The sequence below is a fragment of the Amblyomma mixtum genome, chromosome 2 (assembly GCF_055824585.1).
Source record: "Amblyomma mixtum isolate Tamu chromosome 2, ASM5582458v1, whole genome shotgun sequence".
Taxonomy (NCBI): domain Eukaryota; kingdom Metazoa; phylum Arthropoda; class Arachnida; order Ixodida; family Ixodidae; genus Amblyomma; species Amblyomma mixtum.
The window spans coordinates 243,766,820-243,789,954 of NC_143013.1; the positions used below are offsets into that span (position 1 = coordinate 243,766,820).

At 49.7% G+C, this 23,135-nt stretch overlaps 1 protein-coding gene and 1 non-coding gene across 2 annotated transcripts in view; both read left to right on the forward strand.

Moving 5' to 3' along the window:
• Window positions 1–23,135, forward strand: part of LOC149363277 (TWiK family of potassium channels protein 7-like) — a 96,942-nt gene that overhangs the window by 52,729 nt on the left and 21,078 nt on the right. The gene's annotated exons all lie outside the window — the stretch shown is intronic.
• On the forward strand, window positions 10,757–10,879 carry LOC149363278 (U5 spliceosomal RNA). Its single transcript, XR_016289292.1, has one exon. It is a non-coding gene; the product is annotated as a U5 spliceosomal RNA (small nuclear RNA).

Below are 23,135 nucleotides of genomic sequence, written 5' to 3' on the forward strand. Positions count from 1 at the left end.
ATATGTCATGTGTTCTTCCATTAAAGTTTTAGTTGCGAAAAAGCGCTCGTGTTGTGTCTTCTCTCCTACTTTAGTCCTCGTTTTTTGGCGCTAACTTCATCATGAACATGTACGGGTCATATTTGTGCCCTGGCTGCGGGCGCGGCCGCCTGGGGAAGCCGTCGAGGCGTAAACTGCCCCTGTCCCCGGACGCTTATCTCTCCACTGGTCCAACTCTTGCACGTGAATGAGGTACCCTACAATGGACGAGACCGCACTGCGGCCGCCTATACGAGTTGTCGCGTCGCATACATTTGTGAGGGCGCCTCTGGATGCTATCGCATACTACTCACCTCACGCACGTCAAGAAGTCTTATACTTATTATCACCAAAACCAGCCGTATTCAAATATGAGCCATTGCAGGAGAGGAACAAACATGCTCCCACAGCCTTGCTTTCCACTAGCCTTTGCGACGTGAATATAGCAGTCTTAATTCCCATCATCATCAATTTAATCAGCCAATTAGTGTTTTATTTATGTCTCCTTCCCTGTCTCCTTGTCTGTGCCTCCTTCTGCGTCTCCATCTCTGAAATAGAGAAGGAGACGCTGAAATAGAGAAGGAGACAGGGGTAAAAGCTCGTAAGCTTGACAGGGATCCTGCTCCCTTTTTCAACTTGGCAGTACAACAGACAAACAGCAAGCCTCTGGTGCTCTCGACTACGCTTTTCTTTCCTTAGCAACCACTCTATCGCTCTGGATAAAAATTAATAAACAACAAATCACAACGCTTGTAGATCTGTGCATTACAGGCCCTGCCTAGGTTCACTTATCCTCTTATTTCCGGATTTCCGGTAGGACATCTCCTTCTCTTCGCTCTCTTCAGCCTACATTGTTCTCCTCCCGTCCTGCAAACGTACCCAGACTATTTGCGTAGTTTCCTCGAGTTTTGCATTCATGCGGATAACTATCTCCTTACTCAGTCGACGTATTTTCTGCCTTCAATACTGATGCCGGAACCATTTTTTCTATACAAGCTGACGGAGGTAAAGTGACGTTAAATGACGCATGGAATGCCTTGTGTCCGCGACATGGCTTCGTCACGTTATTTTTTGTCGCTTGTATAAGGAGGGTTCCTTTGAGACTAGGAGCCCACGAAAATCAAATGAAAAGGTAGCTGAAGCTAACGCTCACTGCAGATGGGAGTTTTCTTCTACTTCTATTGTTTTCATCTTATCAGCTTTTACGCTCCACATCCAAAGCTCTACACATGCAATTTTTTCATTAGTGCCTGCATTTCTTTCATTGGCATTTATCTTAATTTCCTTGCGTATTTTTCCAGTTTCAGCCGCGGCTGCCATGTTTCTGTAGAGGCGAAACGCATAAGGAGAGAGAGAGAAAACTTTAATACAACGAAGGAATTCGGTCCTTGGGTCCCCGCACAACCGCACTGCACTAAAGTGTTCCCAAGGTCCATAACAGCCCGGCCGGTGGCGATGGCCTGCACGGCCGCGTCCTCCGAGCGCAGCAGGGTCTCCCAGCCCTCCCAGGTCTTGAGGCACTCTAGGCCCCGCGGGGAAAGGTCCGCCGGGCAGCGGGAGAGGATGTGGAGGGGAGAGGCGTAGGGTTCTTGGAAGCGGGTGCATTTCAAGTGTGGGGAAGGAACATATGCTGTGCGATGTTAGCGCGCCCTAAAGAACCCAAGGTGGCTGAAATTATTCAGCAGCCCTCCCCTATACGGCTCCTCTCTCTCGCTACCTCCTTTCACTCCCTCTCCATCCCTTGCTTCACGGTGTGATTGAGGCGCCCGGAGAGAGTGAGAAAGTTACTGCGTCTTTCTTTTTCTCGCACCTACTTATCATCATCATACCACCACCACGGCCACCGACAACATCATCATGATATTTATTATTTTATCTTTCATTGTCCCGCCGTGGTGGCTCAGTGGCTATGGTGGTCGGCTGCTGACCCGAAAGACGCGGGTTCGATCCCGGCCGCGGCGGCTGAATTTCGATGAAGCCGAAATTCTAGAGGCCCGTGTGCTGTGCGATGTCAGTGCACGTTAAAGAACCCAAGGTGGTCGAAATTTCCGGAGCCCTCCACTACGGCGTCCCTCATAGCCTCAGTTGCTTTGGGACGATAAACCCCAATAAACCAATAAACCAACCTTTCATTTCCCATTTAATGTCATCTTTCTTTGTGAACACATTTTCCCCGTCATGTTTTCTCGTGTTCTTTTATGCGTGCCGTGTTAAGCGTTCCTTTTACGGGGAATACAGGCACATAGAACAGGAGCACAACAACACACGCCGAAACATCCGCCGGATTCGTAAACAAAAGTTGAACCCGAACCAAAACTAACGCCACGAAGGTTACGCCTACAGGCACTGCGCGAGTGGGATTCCGCGGAGACTGCGTACGTGCGCGTAGAGGCCGTTCCGTCAGCATGCTCGCCAAAGCGCAGGCACAGAGTGCAGCCACCCGCGACTACGACCCGAAGAGAAGCAGTAGAGTTGGCGACGTAAACACTCGCCGGTAGGCAAACACAACACGAGATCACCCTGGAAGTGATAACGGGAAAGTGCATTTCCCTGCAAGGCTTTTCGCGGAGATTTCCACTCGTAAACAGGGACGACGACGGAAACCGGGCCTAGCTTGACTGATGGCCTGCGTCACTGCTCATTTCACTCCAGTCCCGATCGAGTCACGGACCGTGCCTCGCTCTTGTCGCCAAGTAACACTCCGTTCCGTGCTGCTATTTTGCTGAGCGGCCGGAGTCAAGGACGCACTAAGTGGCCAACTATCGTGCCGCCTTTCAAACGTTCGCGAGCACATGGCGCTACAAACGTTGGCTCTACCTGCGAAATAAACGGGGTGCATGTGCCGTGTGAAAGGCAAAAACACGCACAGAAAGAGACACAGAGAACATCCACATTACCCACATGAAAAATGGATGAGTCCTGCGGCAAAACAAGAGGTCATGGCTTCGATTCCCGGTTGCCTCAGCAGTACTTGCGATTAGTATTCAGTCGTGCATGCGGATGTCGTGCATCCAGGCTTACGGAGACAGACAGACAGACAGATGAACGTACTGACGGACGGACGGACGGACAGACAGACAGATGAACGTATTGACGGACGGACGGACGGACGGACGGACGGACGGACGGACGGACGGACGGACGGACGGACAGACAGACAGACAGACAGACAGACAGACAGACAGACAGACAGACAGACAGACAGACAGACAGACAGACAGACAGACAGACAGACAGACAGACAGACAGACAGACAGACAGACAGACGGACGGACGGACGGACGGACGGACGGACGGACGGACGGACGGACGGACGGACGGACGGACGGACGGACAGACAGACAGACAGACAGACGGACGGACGGACGGACGGACGGACGGACGGACGGACGGACGGACGGACAGACAGACAGACAGACAGACGGACGGACGGACGGACGGACGGACGGACGGACGGACGGACGGACAGACAGACAGACAGACAGACAGACAGACAGACAGACAGACAGACAGACAGAATAACTAAAGGCAGAAAGCAGTGAACCTCACAGATCCCACTACCACCTCTCTCGTCTTACTTTCCCCCTTCCGCACAAATCCTTTTCGGCGCCACCTTCAGGCCCCCACCTTTCTCACCCCCGCACGACTTGCTCTCCTCCACCCCGGAGCGTACTCGCCGGCCTGCCGCTTATGTGACAGCCCAAGAGCCGACTACGCTCATATCGTATTCTCCTGCCCAGCACACTTGCCCCCTGCCTCTTGGCACCTTAACAGTCCGCAGCAGAGGGAAGACGTCGCGACTAGGCACGGCTTGGACGCCACAGCCGGCAGCCTGAAGGCCGGCCGCAATGCTGCTGCATAATTTTCGTTCTTTTAGGCCTTCAAATAAAAGTTTTTCATCACCACTACGTACAAAATCGTTAGAGGGCGCACAACCCGAACTTACGCTAGAGGAAGTCTGCCATAAGCTGGAGACCAACATTCAGACCCAGATTCAGGCCCTGGATACCAAAATGCAAACGCAATTTAAGTCATTGGAAACCAACATGCAAAACCAAATTCAGTCGATTCTCTCCGCAATACAGGGACTCACAGACGTAACACAAGGACACAGGAATGAGCTCTTAGCCATCAATATATGGCAGCAAACTGTGGAAAATACCATTCAGCAAATTCAATGGGGCCATATACACAAAGAATAACAACTACTCGCTGTGGCAATGGAGCTGCCGGGGGTATCGGCGGAAAAGGCCGATCCTCCAGCAGCTCCTTTCGTCTCTGAAGGTCCACCCAGAGGTCATCGCCCTCCAGGAGACTGGAGGCGCGTCCAAATTAATTGTTTATCAAGCTTTTAACGCCGCGGGCGACAAACCACATTCGTTACCACATTCGTTAGAAGGAACATTACGGCCATTGAGCATGACACGGGCATGCGCCACATAGAGCACGTCCTCGTCGAACTTATTCCGGCCAAAAAGACCCAACGCAGTCTTTTCATCCTGAATATTTATAGCACTCCAAGTCAAAAGAAAGTTAAATTCGACTCCCTCTTCAGAAAAGTGATGCTTATCGGCAACAAGCACGCACTGGTTATTATAGGTGACTTCAATGCGCACCACCCTGCGTGGGGCTACCCGCGGCCCTGTACGAAGGGGAGAGAGCTTTGGCTAGGCATACAGCAAATGGGCTTCACCCTGCTCACGGATCCTCTCACCCCCACAAGAATGGGTAACAGCGTGTGCGCTGACACGTCCCCAAACCTCACCGTGGTGAAGAATGCGGGTACAGCTAATTGGTCCAACTCCTTGCTAAACCTAGGCAGTGACCATTACATACTTGTCACGGAAACTGACATTGGCCCTGCCAAGCGCCAAACGCGCGCCCCGCATATTATAGAATGGGACGCTTTCCGCGACGCTCGTAACCAGGACGGGAGAAAGACAGAAATAACAAACATAGAACAATGGGCGGAGGAACTCCAGAGGGATGCTAAGAATGCGACTAAAACGCTCGACGACAACGCGAAACTTGAAGTACTAGACAGCCGCCTTCTTCATATGTGGGAGGCCAAAGCTAGTATGGAAAAGCGATTAAAGAGACAAAAGTGGAATCGCAATCTCAGAAGACGCCTAGCGCGCCACAACAAAGAGATTGAGGCTTATGCACTTAGACCCTGCGATCAGAACTGGGAAACAATGTGTGACCAGCTTGAGGGCAACATCGGCCTCGCCAAAACATGGAACCTCCTTCGGCACCTCCTCGATCCAGAAGGTAGTAAATTAACACAGTGACAAAATTTACACAAATTAGGTTATAAATTTGGTTGGTTTGGTTTATGGGGTTTAACGTCCCAAAGCGACTGAGGCTAGGTTATAAATTTGAAGGTTCGGAGCAGAAACTCCTCGATGCAATTCGTTGTCGATATATAGGCTCCGCCACCAAAACTTCCTTACCGCGCTATGAGGGTAAATCCAACAGCGAACTAGACGCCCGTGTTCACGAATTCGAGGCTCGAGCAGAAATAATAAAACTGAAAACCAAATCAGCCCCCGGACCCGATGGTGTAACCAACAAAATGCTTAGAAACCTAGATGATAAATCTATAACAGCGCTCACCAATTTCATGCAAGAATGCTGGGAGAAGGGTGAGATTCTCAATCAGTGGAAAACCGCTAAGGTAATTTTCATACCTAAGTCAGGGAAACCGCTCAATCTAGAAAATCTAAGGCCTATATCCCTCACACCTTGCGTTGGAAAACTGATGGAACATGTCATACAAACGCGACTAAACAATTTCATGGAAGACAACGACTTATACCCCATTCGATGATAGGTTTTAGATCGCATTTGTCCACTCAAGATGTCATAATACAGTTCAAACATGACATATTAGACACTAAGTCACTCGATGCGAACACGTGGAATAGTGGGACTTGACCTCACTAAAGCTTTCGATAATGTAAAACACGAGGCGATACTAGAAAACCTGGCTCATTTAAACGTCGGGGAGAGAACATACAACTACATTGCCAATTTCCTTTCGGGCAGGATAGCGGGCATCCACTTTGGTGAAAGTCAGTCTCAAGATATACAATTGGGCAGCATAGGCACCCCTCAGGGTTCGCTACTTTCCCCTCTTCTCTTCAACGTGGCCATGATACGGCTCCCGAAGAGGCTGGAGGGGATAGATGGCTTGAATTTCTGCATGTATGCGGACGACATCACCATGTGGATGACCCGTGGACACGACGCGCACATCGAAAGTACGCTACAGAAGGCCATAAATGAGGTAGAAAACAATGTCAGCCGTAGGGGCTTGCAGTGCTCGCCGCAGAAGTCTGAACTTCTTTTTAATCGACCTTTGCATCAAAGACAAACTAGAACCATCCCTAACATCAAATTACAAACTCAAGGGGCGGAGCTTCCTCATGTTGAAAAAATCAGAATTTTAGGAATGATTATACAAAGCAAAGGGTATAACGGTGATGCAATAACTAAGATGGAAAACTGCGCGCAACAAACGATGCGACTCATACAGCGGATTGCCAACAGGAGACACGGCATGAAAGAGCAGAATCTCCTACGGCTGGTACAGGCGTTCATAGTTAGCCGTATCTCGTATGCTGCCCCCTTCCTTGATCTTAAAGTTTCAGAAAAGGAAAAGATAAATAGAATTATCAGACGGTGCACGAAACAAGCTCTAGGATTGCCCATCCGTACATCTACTCACCGCCTCCTAGAGCTAGGCATGCATAACACCCTGGAAGAAATTACGGAAGCAGTGAGAACGTCCCAAATCGAACGCTTAGCCGGGACCACAACCGGCAGGGCCATTCTAGAAAAACTCAATCTGAGCCGAGATAACAGAACAACCGGCAAAGTTGACATGCTCGGAGAAATTCGGGACAATATAGTTGTACCCCCCTTACCCAGAAATATGCATCCTATTCATCACTCAGTGCGCCGGGCCAAACGGGCAGAGGCGCTAGAGAAACGCTTCCGCTCCTACAAAGACGAGGGCGTGGTCTACGTGGATGCCGCTGAGTATGGTAAGAACACGATGACTGTTGCGGTCGTCAATAATAAATAACTCCTCAAAATAAGTGCCTCCATAATCTCGGGTAACCCAGAGACTGCAGAGGAGGCTGCCATAGCACTGGCTTGTGTAGGCACAAAAGCGAGGTACATCATCAGTGACTCCAAAGTTGCCACTCTAAATTTCAGCAGGGGCCAGGTCTCCCGTCTAACGAATACAATTCTAAGCCGTCATGCAATATACAGAAAAAATACACTAGCCTGGACACCAGCACATGCATCCCTGCCTGGTAATGAGACGGCCCACGAGTTCGCCCGAGGCTTTTCCTTCCGGGCGGACCCGAGTGAGGTGGTCTTTACAGACAGGGATCGCATGGTGACCTACAGAGAAATTACACAGCACTATCGTTTGAGACGAGCTAGGCTTCCTCCAGCGGATAGATCCTTGTCCAGATACCAAGCCATCAACTGGCGCCGGTTACAAACTTACACCTTTCCAAAACCCGGCCCTCTTTAGTCTCATGTACCCAGGGCAATTTTCAGAAAAATGCGTAAACTGTGAACTTAGGGCCACTTTGGACCACATACTATTGGAATGTCCTCATGCCCCCCGGGAGGGACGAGGTATAAACACAAAGATCAATGGGAGACCTTACTACTGAGCTCCGACCCGGCGACTCAGTTACAACTCGTCCGACTGGCCGAAGCCGCCGCCGAGAGTCAAGACCTTTCGGCTGTCGTCTAGGCGGGTAGCCCTCTGGCTACCCTCTGTCTGTTGGACATTAAAAGTTTTCCTATCCTATCCTATCCTATCCTATCCTATCCTATCCTATCCTATCCTATCCTACCCACAGATCCGCAGAAAGAAATAGCTCATGTGGAAAGGAAAGGCGAAGATAGGATACCCTCTCATAGGATACCCCAACTGCACCGCGTGGAAAAAGAAAATGAAAATCGAAAGGAAATGAATTTTTTTTTTTTTTTTTGCGGGAGAGGAAGAGTGCAGTAATGGTCGCAATTCTCAGTGGACAACTCAACTGCGCCGTGAAGAATTGGTTCAGGTGCACGCCTAGATGCGAGGCTGTTACTGCGCCACTTCCTTTCATAAAAAAAATTGCCGAAGATTACGTCACTTCCTACGCTAGATCCCGCACTCGACAAGCAGTTCACAATAGCGGAACTGCTAGCGGCGCTCGCTCAAAGAAAGAGCCACTCGGCCCCAGGGCACGACGGCGTCACCTGGCAGATGCTCAGAAATCTTAGTGATGCCGCCAAAGCGCAGCTCCTAGGAACAGTAAAGAGCTCGTGGGAGACAGGGGATGTGCCGGAGCAGCTCAAACTAACACTGGTTAACCCCATACTAAAGCCTGGAAAAGATCCTTCTATCATTTCGAACCTCAGACCAATTTATGGAAGTAAAGTTGTTTCTCTCTCTCAGTCTCTTTGGAGGTCTCCGGAATAATTTCGACCGCCTGAAGATCTATAGTCTGGTAAGAGAAATCGGTTTTTGTTTTTTGAGAAAAGGAAATGGTGCAATAATTGTCTCACATCTCAGTGGACCCCGAACCACGTCGTAGAGGAAGGTGGGAGTGAAAGAAGAGTTTTCGTAGTGGTCGTCTCCGGAATAATTTCGACCTCCTGGGATTCTTTAACGTGCACTGACATCGCACAGCACACGGGCGTCTTTTGCGTTTCGTTTCTATCGAAACTCAGCCGCCGCTGCCGGGTTGGAATCCGGCGACTCCGACTCAGTACTCGAGCGTCCTGACCACTGAGCCTGCGCGGCGGGTCAGTGAGCCATATAATGTTTTAGAGCGCAGCTCTTAGGTGCCCGTTCCTGCGTTTCGCGGTGTCGCCGTCGCCGTTGTCCGTTGTAACAAGCAGTGAACACCCTTCAAGCTGCGAAAGCAATGGAGCAGGAGCTTGGAAAGGAGAAAGTAAAAGCGTAACCTGCTCCCCTCCTAAGTAACCGGCGCGCCATTGGGGGGCGCAGCTGTGCATAGCAACCATGACGTCACACAGTTGCGGTAGAACGAGCACGCGCGCGTAGGGGCGGTGGCAGCTACACCGCCGCTCCTTCGCCATACGTTTTGTTGCAGTCGAGTGAGTGGGACGCATGGCTCCGAAGCGGCCCAGTGATTCCGCGCCAAGCGGTTACACCCCAATCGTGCCTTAAGCAACGTGTCGGTAGTGACAGATGTGCGCTGCGTGCTTTGGCATTGACAACGTTGTGCCAGAAATGCTGCCAACTTCCAGGGTGGCGGCGTGGGTGGGGACTTTAATGTAGATATATAGACAAGCTGGAATTTATTTCCACTTATGCGGGAGAACATCCCGTTCCTCTTGCTCGTAACGCCTCCCACAGCTGTGAAAACCTCGCGAAATACTTGTTCAGACCTCGTCTTTGAGAACCAGTCGTTGGGGCAGCAAGTCGAGCATATATCCACCTATTTCTCCGTCCAGAAAGCTTCCTTCATGACAATCAAGAACTGTTAGCGGAGTGCTTCTTGAAGAAGGAATATGTGTGAAAAATAACAAATTGTCTGTAATCGTACATACATGTCTTGTCTTGAACAAATAAATACCAGCGCAAGGAGACAGGGACTAGACGAGACAACAAGGACGGCGCTTCAAGACATGTACCAACACGCCCAATTTTCCACGTTAGACATGTCTTGCTCGAATTCTTTGCCCCAATCTATCGAAAGCTGAAACACCGATGAACTGCGCTCAAATTTTGCATTAGGAAGTAACTTAATCATCGGCAATTTTTTTGCCTTAATAATTTCTACCACCTGGGAGTGTATAACTCTTCTGCTTAGCGCTCTATAGGCCATCGGTCATATATGACCGACATTTTGAACCTTGGCCATTGCGGCGGGGAAGATAAGGGAAAATCTGGTTCTCGGTTGCAACACGGCCAGGCTGGAGCAACGGCGGCGTGCACTTTGCTGTCATCATTACTGTTCATTCATTCATTCATTCATTCATTCATTCATTCATTCATTCATTCATTCATTCATTCATTCATTCATTTAATCCTTATCTGCAAGGATGGCCCGATACCTGAGGCCTAAGGGGGAAGTGGGAGGTTTAGGTGAGAGTTAAGACTCCGAAACAAGGTCCAGCAGGGCACTGAGGTGCTGTAAATCGACGTTGCAGTCAGCAAGGCAATTGGGGCAGCCGAACCTGGTTCGGCGCCCTCGACTCAGGATGCTTGCTGTGCACGCTGCAGCTGCGGGTGATGACGGCTGGTTCAGGTATAATTATGGCGGTGGGAAAGCAATAAGGGTGGCCCGAGCTGGACGGGCTCACGTCGAGGCAGCGCAGGCGGTCTTCCTAAAGCTGCGCGCCGGCGGCCTCGGGAGCACTCTGGTTCCCAGTCCCTCCTTGTGCATGACGTCCGGCCTTGGTTGCAAAAAACTACTTCTAGTTTTTGTCGATAGGCGGCACCATTGACGTGAGATGCAATTTAACGCAGTGACAATGCGACACTCTAAAATTGAGCTGTGCTGCAAAATTGCAAGTAAGATTAAAATTGCAATAAGAGTCCTGTGTTAAGAAACCTAGACAGATCTGACTCCACACTATTCGAACTTGTAGGCTCATTTTCCACCCGAAATCATTGTTTGATATGCCGAAGTAACTTGCATACTTTAGCGCCATGCCTACAATGGGGTCCGGTACCGCCCTTGCTTCGATCAAGCTCAGGCCTCTCCCCATTTGAACGTACCAATCTTTCGCCTTTTACTAAAGATTGCCGTGGGGAGGGGCGTGCCAATGAGACTATAGGCGAATTTTTGAGCGGCCTTGTTCGTTTGGGCGAGGCCGAATCTCTCAATCAAAAATAAGAAAAAATTATTCAAACGCACATTACTTCTGCGTCAAGTGGCGTTTGTTCGCAAGCATTAATACGCAACCGTCACTAAAGCGTGTCCGCTGCAGTCCTTTCCCTCCGCCCGGCGGACCCTCCCCCGCGGGACCTAGATCAAGACCTGGGAGACCCTGCTGCACTCGGAGGACCCGGCCATGCAGACCATCGCCACCGGCCGGGCTGGCAGTGTTATGGGCCTTAGGAACGTAAACACTTGAGTGCAGTGGGGTCGTGCGGGGACCCTGGGGCGTGCCCCGAATTCCTCTTCAAATAAAGTTTTTCTCTTTGTCGTTATAGGCGCAAAAAAATTTTCATTTGATTTCATTTTCATTTCATTTTATTACTTTAAAGGCCCCTTAAAAGGGGTGTTTCATAAGGGGTGGCAAGAATAAAAGTACAAATTCACAATAACAGGAAAGTTTCTACATTATCAGTGAAAAGACTTTGGCAAGTGATGATGACAACGTTGTTTGGAAGGCCGTTCCAGTCTGCGGCTGTACGAGGAAAGAAGGAAGTAGAGAAAGAATTACAGAAGGAATTAGAGATAGAAGAAGAGTGAAAGAAGAAGGAATTAATTACAGCCAAACATGTCGAAATAGCGTGGACGTCGATATCGTGAGTGGACGGAAAAATGGACAAAGCAATGAAAATAACGTTTCAAATGTGTTAGATAAGTGATAATTAATGAAATAAAAAAGTTGGCTGTGGTATAGCTCTGGTTAAACCTGGAGGATTGCGGAAGCAACGTCTGCGCGTAGCCATATATTGTTGCGTAAGCTACACTGACCGCAATCTCGCCGTTTCGCGTGCTCTTGCACGGCCATACTGCGCATGCGCGAGGAGCAAGCGATGTTAGTACGTAGCAAGAGTGGCGAAGAGGAGCAAAGAGACGACGAATGCCGTGGAGGCGTCAGTGCTTTTGCATTCTCCTAATGCGGGCTGCTTCAGTGATCTCTAACGTTTTCGTCATTCCTTTATAATGGCACACGTATTCATCAGCATACAGTGTTAAGGCAGCGCAAACATTGCATGTTCCCCTTTGCTCACCTAGAAGCAATGCGGTTTCATGGCCTATGGGTAGCATTCTCACCTCGCAGTCTGGAAGAAATTTTCACTCATGTCACGGTGACGGCACCTAGGATTTTCGGGACTAGTACTGCTGGTGCCGAGTTTCATTGGTGATGAGCCGTATAATGGTTCCACATTAACAAACTGAACAACTCGGAGGTGGCGACAGCGTAAAGCGTGCTCAGCGGTCGTCGAAGAACAGAATCACTGCCGAGCTTAGTCTAAAGCTGACCAACTTTCGAGATAAGGTGCAGAAAGCAGTTACGACAGTATCGAAAAACGTGGAGCGAGTTGCGATCCAGCAGCGCTCGGAGGACCCGGCCATGCAGATATCATCGCCCCCGGCCGGGCTGCCAGTGTTATGGACCTTAGGAACATAAACACGTGAGTGCAGTGTTGTTGTGCGGGGACCCAACGGCGTGCGTGGCCCGAGTTCCTACGTTCAAATGAAGTTTTTCGGTCTCTCTCTGGTGCGCAGCTGCAGACACTGCAGATAGATTCTCGTCGCAAACAAAGCCATGCGCCGGCGGTTTTGAGCATGAACAAACATCACAAAGCTTTGCGCAATATGTAAACTAAATGAGATTTTGCACAATGTTGGAGTAAGTCTGCGTGATCCTTTTTTTTCACGGGCTGTCTTTGACAAAGGTGCGTGATTTGCGAAGACTTGTCCTAGTGAATGTTTTTTGCTCTGGTTAACAAGTTAACCAGTCAGCATGTTTTGCCAGCACTGCAAGCCAGCTACTGCTGTAGTCGGGTACAATAACTTCACAACGAAGCGGCAAGTGCTCCTCAAAGAAGACCCACTAACCAATCGCAACGACCTATTATGATCGCATTCGCCTCTTTAATCGTTGATGGTGGATTATAATGCTATTCGTTAAGCATTCAAGGACTTATATAAGCTTTGCAGTTCAGACGACACCCAACGAGCGAGTACCGCTAGCGCATGATGAGCCTCATTTCAAGTCGGCGACCTCGACCACAAAATCCATAGTTGTGTCCGTCGTTCGCAGGCGACGCCGATCGATGGGAGAGGAGCGATGCGAGACGCTGCGTACTTGCCGTTGTTGTTGGTCTCATGGGCGAAGACCCTCTGGTGTTGACCAGGGCACTGCTTTTCTCTGGGACTGCGAAGATTCTGAGACTGCGAGCGAAGTCTTATTCTGAGACTGCAAATATGAAATTAATATGCACTTACGAGTTGATGCGTAAGATCCGAAGAAACTATTCAAGGCACTAAGAAGCGGCATCGCCAGATTTTAAACAGACCCCGTCAGCAGACCTATAGCGTCCATTGCTTTTGCAAAGCTCCCAACTGCACAATTCTCTCCTGCCCTCTTCACGCATACACACTGCTAGAAATCACACATCCGCAAAGAATGCTTAATCCTTCACTAGTTTGTGTACAGATCAACTTAACCGAATGACTCACATTTGAAGAATGGGGCCCATCCATATTCCGGCTATACTCCGACGCCCGCGAAGAGCCCGATTAACTCGTTCCGCACGTATCAGCTTCGCCATCTTCAGACGAGAAGTTAGCATGCAGCAATGTTGATTTCGGCGAATCCGTATTCCTCATGGGGGAAGGAAATAATTCAGGAGAGGCTGTTGCGTCACACTTTTTGAAGCTGGACGTGAAGTCTACCTCCCCCCCCCCCCCCCCCCCCCCCTTGGCCACCGTCTCAGTGCCATTGCGCATGCGCAGCAGACAATGCAGCAGACGGCGCCGCTGCTCCCAACGTTACTATTTGCTTCGACGTCGGCCAAACACCAGTCATGCAGGAGGGAAAATACAGGTGTTGGCCTCGCTATCCGAGCTGCACACCAGAAAGTGTGCCGGAAGTCACGCGCTTTCGCAAGGACTACTGGGAGTCAATGGCCGCCGGCGCAGCCAATAGTAACGCTGGGCGCAGCTGCATCGTCTGCTGCGTTGTCTGCTGCGCAAGCGCGCTGAGACGGCTGCCTAGTATGGGGGGCACAGGGGGCAGTCGGCTTCAAAAAATGTGACGTAACCACCTCTCCTTAGTGCTTTCCTTCCTCCCTTCGCGAAAGCACGTGCCTTCCGGCACACTTTTTTTGCGTGCAGCTCGAAATGGTCTCCCTGTACACAGTTCTAAAACACTATAGACCAGAATCCAGAGCCGCTCCTGGGCGCGGCCATTTTCCGCCGACTGGTGCGCCGCGGTGCGGGCATTTCTTTGGGGACTGCGGGGCTGCGGCAGTTCCGCGGCCGCGCCTGCATATAGCCGCGCTTGGGGCGCTAAAAAAACATTGCCGAGCATACTTCCTCAGCGTGGCTGTGTTGCAGGAAGTATTCACGTTATCAAAGGGAGCACATTGATGCGTTTTAATGACATTTAGTTTGACATTCACGTGAATTGTGCTGACGCTTAGAACGCGCTCGTGCTTATATCGCTACCGTCTTGGTGCTCCACTGCAAAAAAAAACAAAAAAAAACTTTTGTTCAATATCAAGTATTAGGTGTGCGGCTAGCATGCAGTTCAATTCCCATGCACTCTTAATCCTTCGGCCATAAAGTACCACCCACAAACAGGGCTTTCTTGTAGCATGCGTGGTGCGCCAGTTTATCAACAAATTACCGCTGTGAGCTTAACTGAGTCGCAGCGCCAACAAAAAACAAAATTTGTCATGGTTTATGCAACCTGGATGCATAAAAACGTACTTTTGCTCAGATTATCAAAGCTTGAATGGATATTAGCAGCTTTCACGAATTCTGAGGTCCGAAGTCGCGTTCATTTTATTCGGTAGCTCTCGCCGCGTGTGACAGCGTTGCGTAGGCGTTTGGCTAAGTGTGAATGAATGTATTAAAATCGCGCATATTTTCCTATGATTAAGGTAGATAGCAAAAGCAGAAAGACACTACGGTAAACTCTTTAACCCCCCTGATCCCTAAGACATGCGTGCGGAAAGAGCAACTGAAATCGGTATCGGTCGTGCTTACAATGCTGTGCATGAAATGTGTTTAATGGAAACTAGAGCAAGCTCAGCGCAAGGAGGTGATCGAAAACACGCGCCTCGTCGGGACAACCTTCAGTCTGCAGCTCGCCTATCCAGTTACTACAGCACTGAATCAAATCAATAAATCCACATTCCTGTGCCTAAAATTATCATAGATGATAGATAGCGCACGTAAAAGGCGGCAACAAACGACACGCCCGCGCAGAAATCTGCTTAGAAGTGCCGGTTTCCAGTCCGTACGCTACCTGGCCGACTACTCCGTGGGAAAAATCCTTGCTGTTTGCAATACTATTCCAGAATTTCTCCGAGCAGCGCCGCCGCACCAGCGGCTCGGTGGAGCAGCGTCGCCGCTGCACTGCCAGCGTTTAGAATCCTGAGTATGTCATCATTGAAAAACGTAGCTCGAAAAACGAGACACAGATAAGGTGAAGACAGGACACGAGCGCTAATCATCAATATCAATATCATCATGGTGGGCACAAACAACGAGACAGACAGGCACTGCCTCGCCGCACTTACAACCAAATGAACGGAAAAAAACTCGGAGATGTCACGTTAACGACTAACTGCGCCGCAAGATAACCGCAGTACTGTCTGGTAGAGGGAAAATGTAGTAGGGACGCACAGCACACACCCTCATATGTTATGATGAAGCACTACAACGACAGAAGCGAACACGTAAACATGCATACTATGTGCGGCGCCGGCGCGACCCGCAGTCCATCGGGCCGCGCGCGCCGATAGATGGCGACTGGTGTCGAGAGTAGGGGCGCGCCAGCAGCCTGCGTGCGAGGGTAAACGAATCTGGTCTATACCTTCTGCACGGCTTCGCGCGAAATGAAGCGCGTCTCAAGATGGCGGCTGTACGGCCAGACGTCTTCGTAGACCTCTATTCGGGACTACTGGAACACACCCTCAAGTTTTAGCTCACTTGTCGCGTGTTTCTTCAATGAATTTGTTTTTGATCGCTTAATTTCGCTGCCGAAATTCATCTTTCGAGAACAGTCCGGAGGCGGTTCCTCCAAGACACCTGTGCCGCCCCATCTTCGTGACTTTAGACCTTTCCCGAAGGAGAAAAGGGCGGCCCTCCATGAAGCGCCACGCGGGAACTGATTGGGCCCACACACCGGCTCAGCTGAGCCAGATCACAAACGTACCAACACACACATGCAAAAAATACAAGAAATGGACTGACTTCGCCCCGCGACGCTTTCGGATGCGCGCGGCCCGCGCCTGCTTTTAAGCTCGCCGCTGTCTCGGGAAGAGCGCCAATGTTTACCTCCCAGTGTGAGGGTGATTGAGGGGCGCCGCCATGAAACAGCGCAGCAGCGCCGCATCTCCGCGCAACACCCGCCGAGCCCTCTGATTTCGGAAAGACTGTCTGTGGGCGTCGCACCTTGGGCCTTCGCGCGCGACCGCGCTGCTTACTCGCACTCTTTCTGTCAGGCGCAGGCATTGGGTGTGGGCGTCAGCGACAGCGCGTGGGAATGAATGCAGGTGCAGACGAGTGAGTGCTGACGTCTACGGGTGCCGGAAGGTGATGCGACCCGTTCTTGGAATAAAACTACCGTTGACCTTTTTGGAGGCACAGCTGATGCAGCTGGTTAATTATATAGGAGGCACAGCGAGTTTCATGGTCTGTAGACCGCAATTAAATGCCTGGTATTTTGAGCGTTCTCAGGATTCTAACTGCGAATTTTTATGAATAGAAATTCTAGAGGTGTGGACGTACAGAGTCCATGCATTGCGATGCTCACAACCCGTAATTCCAACGGATTGATCTCTCCATCTGATGTCGAATTCGCGACTGCGGCGGGGGACTGCGCCGGTTCGCTCATGCCCCGCCGCGTTGGCTCAGTGGTTACGGCGCCCGGCTGCTGACCCGAAAGACGCAGGTTCGATCCCGGCGGCGGCGGCGGCGGCCGTATTTCGATGGAGGCGAAATTCTATAGAGGCTCGTGTACTGTGCGATGTCAGTGCACGTTAAAGAACCCCAGGTGGTCGAAATTTCCTGAGCCCCTCACTACAGCGTCCCTCATAGCCTGAGTCTCTTTTGGACGTTAAACCCCAATAAACCAACCGATAAACCCAATCTATTCGCTCAAAATGTGAACAAGTCTCCTTCCTGAGAGAGGACACCGCAGACGGTAGCATCTAAAAAGTGTCATATTCATATAAGTGCACGTAGACTTGCGACTAATCCGGATCATTACGATAGTGCGTCGAGCTTGCTAATGCTACCTTCTGAACAGGTGGACGCTTGCGCGAACATTAGCGCACAAAGTTACGCAGCTTTGAGTAAACAGGCACTGGCAGACACGATGTGTAGGCCCGGTAGCAATGAAAAAGAATATCTGCCTCCCATGCCTTCTCTCCAGCAAAAAGCTGCTGACACCCTAAGGATCCAGCTGCGTCAAAGGCTGGTAAAAGGAAGAGTAACAGGGCTTGATGTCAGGCTAGTTAGTGAGGCGTACGAAGGCAAACCAGCACTGAGCCGAGTCGCTGGACCGTCAGCGGTTCTGGTCTGTGTCTTTACGACGTCGACAACGATTGTTGTGGACCATCAGTGCCGCCATGTCTAAACCATGAGACCGACCATGAGACCCAAAGGATATAAATGTTTACCGGGAGCTGCGCTGGGGAGGGGGGGGGGGGGGGGGGGAGAGGTTGTATTTATTTGACGACAGCAAACTTACTAGCTCCATACTGCGGCGTACAGGGCGGAAAGGTTGATGCCATTTGTGCGCATTGCAGCCCACTATGAGGGACTTTCAAGAAGCTCTCACTCTCTTCAGAAATAATGCGAAAAGACGGGAAGACGGGCAAACAAAGCACTTTGTAACAGGATGGGCGCTGATTATACCTATTCGTTTTATTCTGTCCAGAACGTAAAAATTTATGACCGGAGCCATCTTTACGCGCGCGAAAATAAAGCGACAAGAAAAAACTCTTTCCGGTGGTAGAAGATATGGTAGAGGAAACTGTAAATTGTGAAGGGCAAACTGAAAGGATAAACTCGGTTCTTTTCTTGCGCATGGCTTCGGTTATAAATTTGTGCTTTCTCGACAGAATAAAATGAGTTGGTAGTCAGCGCTGGTCTTGTTACCAAGTGTCAACAGCTCGAAATGGGAACATGTCAGAGGTTTAAGCGCGAATGCACCACCATGCGCCAAAACCATTTACGCCGCCGGTTCGGCTAACACCGGCGGCAAGGGGGTTGTGTTTCCGGCCACTAAAAGTAAAATTATCTCGTGTCTAAAATGATTTGCTCGGCAGAGTCTTGATGTGATCAACACTACAGGAAAAAGATAGTAGCGTCCTACTCTGCGTATCTTTGTTGTAATTGCGGCTGGCACTGTAATTAGGGTAAAAAGTAAAAGTAAAACTTTTACTTCTGAGGCTTAATTTCGATCACCTCAGGTTCTTCAACCTGCGCTGCAATCACGTAGCACATGGGAGTCTTTTACGTGTCGTCTCCATCTAACTGCGGCCGCTGCAGCCGGGAGTCGAAACCATGCACTTGGAATCAGCAGCAAAACGCCAAAACCACTGAGCCACCATGGCGGATCATAGCGGGAGTGATGCTAGCTAGCGCAGTATGTTAAGGGGTATGCCTCCAGTCTCACTGAATTAATAAGAGTGTGGGAACAGGGCAGCTGAACAACTAAAGCGTGTCTGGTTTGAATAACTAACGTCTTAGCTGGGTGGTGCTCTCAAGGACATTTCTAGCGTCATGTTCCGGATGTTTGCTTTCCCCTAACGCCTAGTCATATAGGGTTCCCGGAAAACCACGACGGCAAAACGCTGCTGACCAAAGATGTACGACAATGTTTCTGTGTTCACAAAAAGAATCATCTCGCTGGTTAAACACGTCGACCCAAGTACTTCTCGGCGCACACGGACTTTGTTTCTTTTTACGGCCTCTGCCTCCCCGGTGCCGAAGACGGGCGCTTTGCTAAACAATGCTGCATTCGCGCCGTATTGCGTTGCGGCTTTGAAAAGTGCAGGACATTTGCTAACACTGGGCTTTTTCCCGGGTGCACGCGCTTCACCGCGCAGACTATGTATATTGGCGAATTATAGCTATGCTACACGAAGGTTGCTTGCGAACTCGCCAGTCACCTAAACCGGCTCTGGCTAGACGCAGTACTGTTTTGGGAATTGACGCGACTATGCACGACAGCCTTGTATTTTTTCCCGTCGGAGCCTTCCTCGAACGTGTTAGCATCTACCGCGTTCCCCCTGGCTTCTCATGCTTGAAGGCTGCCGGGTTGTTTCTCTTCTTGTATCCACTTTGCTGTGCTCCTATATCGACCAGCAGACGACAGAAAAAGACAGGAGAAGCGGGATGGAGGAGACAGGGGGGGTGGTTGGCAACCAACGCTTGAGTGGCGACGCTTAGTTCATTCGCAGATTCGATAAGGGCTGCGCCGGTCCTTTGTGTTGGCGATCCGATGCATCGCGTGGATCCTTTTGTGGCCCTGGGTATATAACTGCGCCGTTGTTACGTTAGCCTCTGTTTCTTTTGGGGCTACGTGCTGGCCTGTCTTCTTTTTTTCTCTTTATTTACGTAATTTCCCGGCCTTGGCAAGATCATTGCTTATGGAATCATGGGGGTCTTTGTTTTCGAACATACGGCCCCCTTTCTCTCTTTCTGCCGTCTATTCCCGTCTTTAACGAGCCTGTTTTTTGCCGGTCTTTGCCCTGCCTTTTTCTTTTTTCCTGCTGTATTCTATGTGTTCTGCGAGCTGCCCGGAATCCCGTGGCGAAGCTTCGCGGCGCAGCTATTCGGGGCGATATTTCCTTCTTTTGTGTTCAGCACGCAAAACATCGCTTTCGTACGCGTGTTACACGGCTTACAGACGCTCTCGTTTTGCAGTGAGCACGTTTTTTCTTGTGCGAACATAGCCTGTTTGTATCGGGAGATATGATGCAAGAAAATGAGGGCAGAATTAAGAAGACACTGATGTAGAAAAAGAAAGAAAAAATTGGCGGAAAAAAAGGAAGAATTCAGTGAACGAAAGGGAGATCCTTGCAGGAAAGTTGAAGCCTGGAAATGGTTGCGCAAAGAGCATGGAGTCGTCACATTGACAGTTATGGAATGTCGGGCTCAACATATTCCCGAAGCAGTGCACGAAATATGAGGGACGTCGTAATTGAGAGCTGCGGATTTATTTGGGTCACATGGGGACCCTTAACATGCACTGACATCGCACAGCACACGGGCGCCTTTTGCATTTCGCCTCCTTCGAAGTGCTGCCGCCGCGGTTCGGTATTCGATCCCGCGAGCTTTGGCTCGGCATCCGAACGACACAGCCTCTGAGGCACCGCGGAGGCTGCATTGACCTTTATCTTTACGGCCAGAGCTGCAGCCTTTAGTGCGTAAGGTTTCCTTTCTTGACGCCCGCTCCACTGGCTACAGTTTTAATAGACAGTTTTAGCATACCGTGTACCGCGCTACCGTTAGCGTTACCGAAATAGCGGGAGCCCGCCCACCGCCAATGCGCATGCGCGGCTCGCCTAGAGGGCGCCATATGGCACCACATACCCGGCAGCTGCATGTACGCCTGCCGCATGGTGACCAATCGGCGCGTGCTCACTGGCAGTGGGCGGGATCGCGGTACTCCGGTAACGGTAAAGGTAACGATAACACGGCACACGGTATGTTAAAAATGTCTATTGGCGTGCTCGACACGGTAGACGCGCATAATTATCTGATTAAACTGCCTGGCATAACAAGCAGTCGGAGCCATGTTTACGTTGAAGCCGTATTCATTCCAAACAACCTTTTGCCCTCTGTGTCTACGATGGCTTTGCCCTTGGGCCTCGCCGGCTTAACGGTAACACACCGTCTACTACTTGGCATAGCTACTATTATTCCATTTTTTCTCTTCTAGATGACAGCGGCCTCCTTTTTGGTGTTTTCCAAATGGCTCTGCCTTTTTTTTTAATGGAAATACACAGCTTGAAAGGGCTCAAACTTTGGATGCGGCATCACAGTTGTGTCATGAGGCTACCGCGGCAGTTCTGCAAAAGCGTCATACAGCCGTTTTCCTAAGCGTTTTCTTGTGTCGTGCAGAGGAGAGCAACTGTAACATGAGAGGAAGCTCTCGTCAGCGGTGCGGGCGTTGCTTAGAAACTTGCGGGAAAAAGAAATAAATGGAGGCATACGCACCAGTCGCCAAAAAAGTCTCAGTGGAAGGTTTGAGAAAGGATCTATAGAAGCCCTCAGCCCGGAATGCCTCTGAGGGAGAAAAATGTCCTCACGGGGGAAAGCAACTCTATTTTTACATCGTTTCACTATCTCTGCGGTCATAGAAGCAAGATGAAATGTACTAGTAAACAATGTAATGAGCGACATACTATCAAATCTCAGCATGCTACAAAAAGTTGTGCCGCAGCGGCTCACCCACTTTTTATGGGCTTACAAGAATGGACCAAAAAAAGGAACGCAAATTTATAGATGGTGTTCTCTGGAAGGCTCCTTTTCTGCGTGTATGAGACGAACAATGAACATTATTTCCTGCCGGGTCACCCCGTCCGGACAGAGCACATTGCTTTCGCTACGCATTCTGCGTGTCATCATCCGCAGCCCAGATACATCTTTTTGTTGTGGTTGTTTGGAACGAGTGCGAGCGACGTCGCCATGGAAAGAAAAGAATTTCTGGCGTCGTAGCTCGCCTGGCACCCCAGAATGCTGTCTGTTAAGAAACCGGGGAAGTGAGGGCAGTGGCTGAAAGCGAAGAAAAGCATAAGAAAGCGACTTCAATCACAGATGTGTTCACCAACGTCCTGTTTGTACGTCTTTAGGTTTTGTGGCACTGTCCTAGTTTACGATGTGCTCGCAGGCTGCGCGCTGCATTGTGTTGAAACCTCAGAAACATTTTCTGCGAACTTTCTTCCAAAAGAGTACAAAGAAATGTACTTTTATGAAGTGACATCTCTTTCCCTAATGAATTTTTTTTTTCTCTCATTCACCCACTGAGTGTCATTCTTCTCCTTTGCAGCGAAAAAAGAACAAAGACATTATAATTCAGCAGTTGTAGTTAAGAACGCATATACCGTTAGGAAATACCAACTAACTTTCGTTTTCCAGTGGGGAAATATTGCCTGCTCCTGACTACATTTGAAAGCGTTGAAGCAACGTTGCTGAGTCAGCTTCTTGTGGAGCATCCAGCTGCAGTGAAACATGACTGCGTAGCTGATGTACTGCGTGCACGTACGCTTACTTTCCTTTCTTCAGAAGCGGCCACCGTAACCAAGACTTATGTGTATAAAATATAGTCCAAGTATTGGCAGGGGGCTTTCTAAATCAGTTCGTAATCCTAAAATAGGTTATTGTTAACTCAGGCGCTCGGGATCAAAAACATTAGGTTTCTTCACCTTGATAAAAGAATGTACCATTGCCCTTTCTGTAAATCACTATACCGCTACTTATTCTAAGCCCACCAAACACGGTGAAGTTTTTCGGCTTCCTTCTACGCAATAACTAGTGAACTCATTTTTATCAGTATTACAGTGAAGGATTAGGAGGAAAACAAAACATGTCTCGCCTATTTTGACCTTCTACACGAGGCTGTCAGAGCGGAATACGCATATTTTACAGCCAGAATTATAAGTGACCCCTCGACAACCGAATGTATAGGTATAGAAGCCCGAAAGAGACCTAATAAACAAATTGGTACTTTGCGCTTCGTCCTGTATATTTCCAAAACGTGCCGTCATACAAGATGTGACGTACAAACGGCAACTAGTCCAAGTCTTCGATATTTTGACAGCGGGCTCTATCGCTAGGCGTATCATCATTGGCTAGTCCGAGTATATGGCAAAGTACAGTGGGTTCCAAGACTAAATAGATACATCCACTGAAGAATTAACCTGAGCCTTTCCTTCGCTTTTAACTGATGGATAATTCGTTAGAGCTCCGCTGAAAGCAGGTAGACGCAGTAACCTTTCTTTCCCCACTCCCCCCCCACCAAAAAAAAAAATAGTCCTGAGCAAGTGGGCCCTTGGCCAGCACACTTCACTACTACATGCACTTTTAATAGTGCCAGACGCATCTTAGGTGTCAAGCTCGAAATTTCACAGAGGTTTCAAACCTGTGCCCGTATTTCCTTCGGCTGACACTCGTGTTACCAGGGGTTCATGTTCTTGA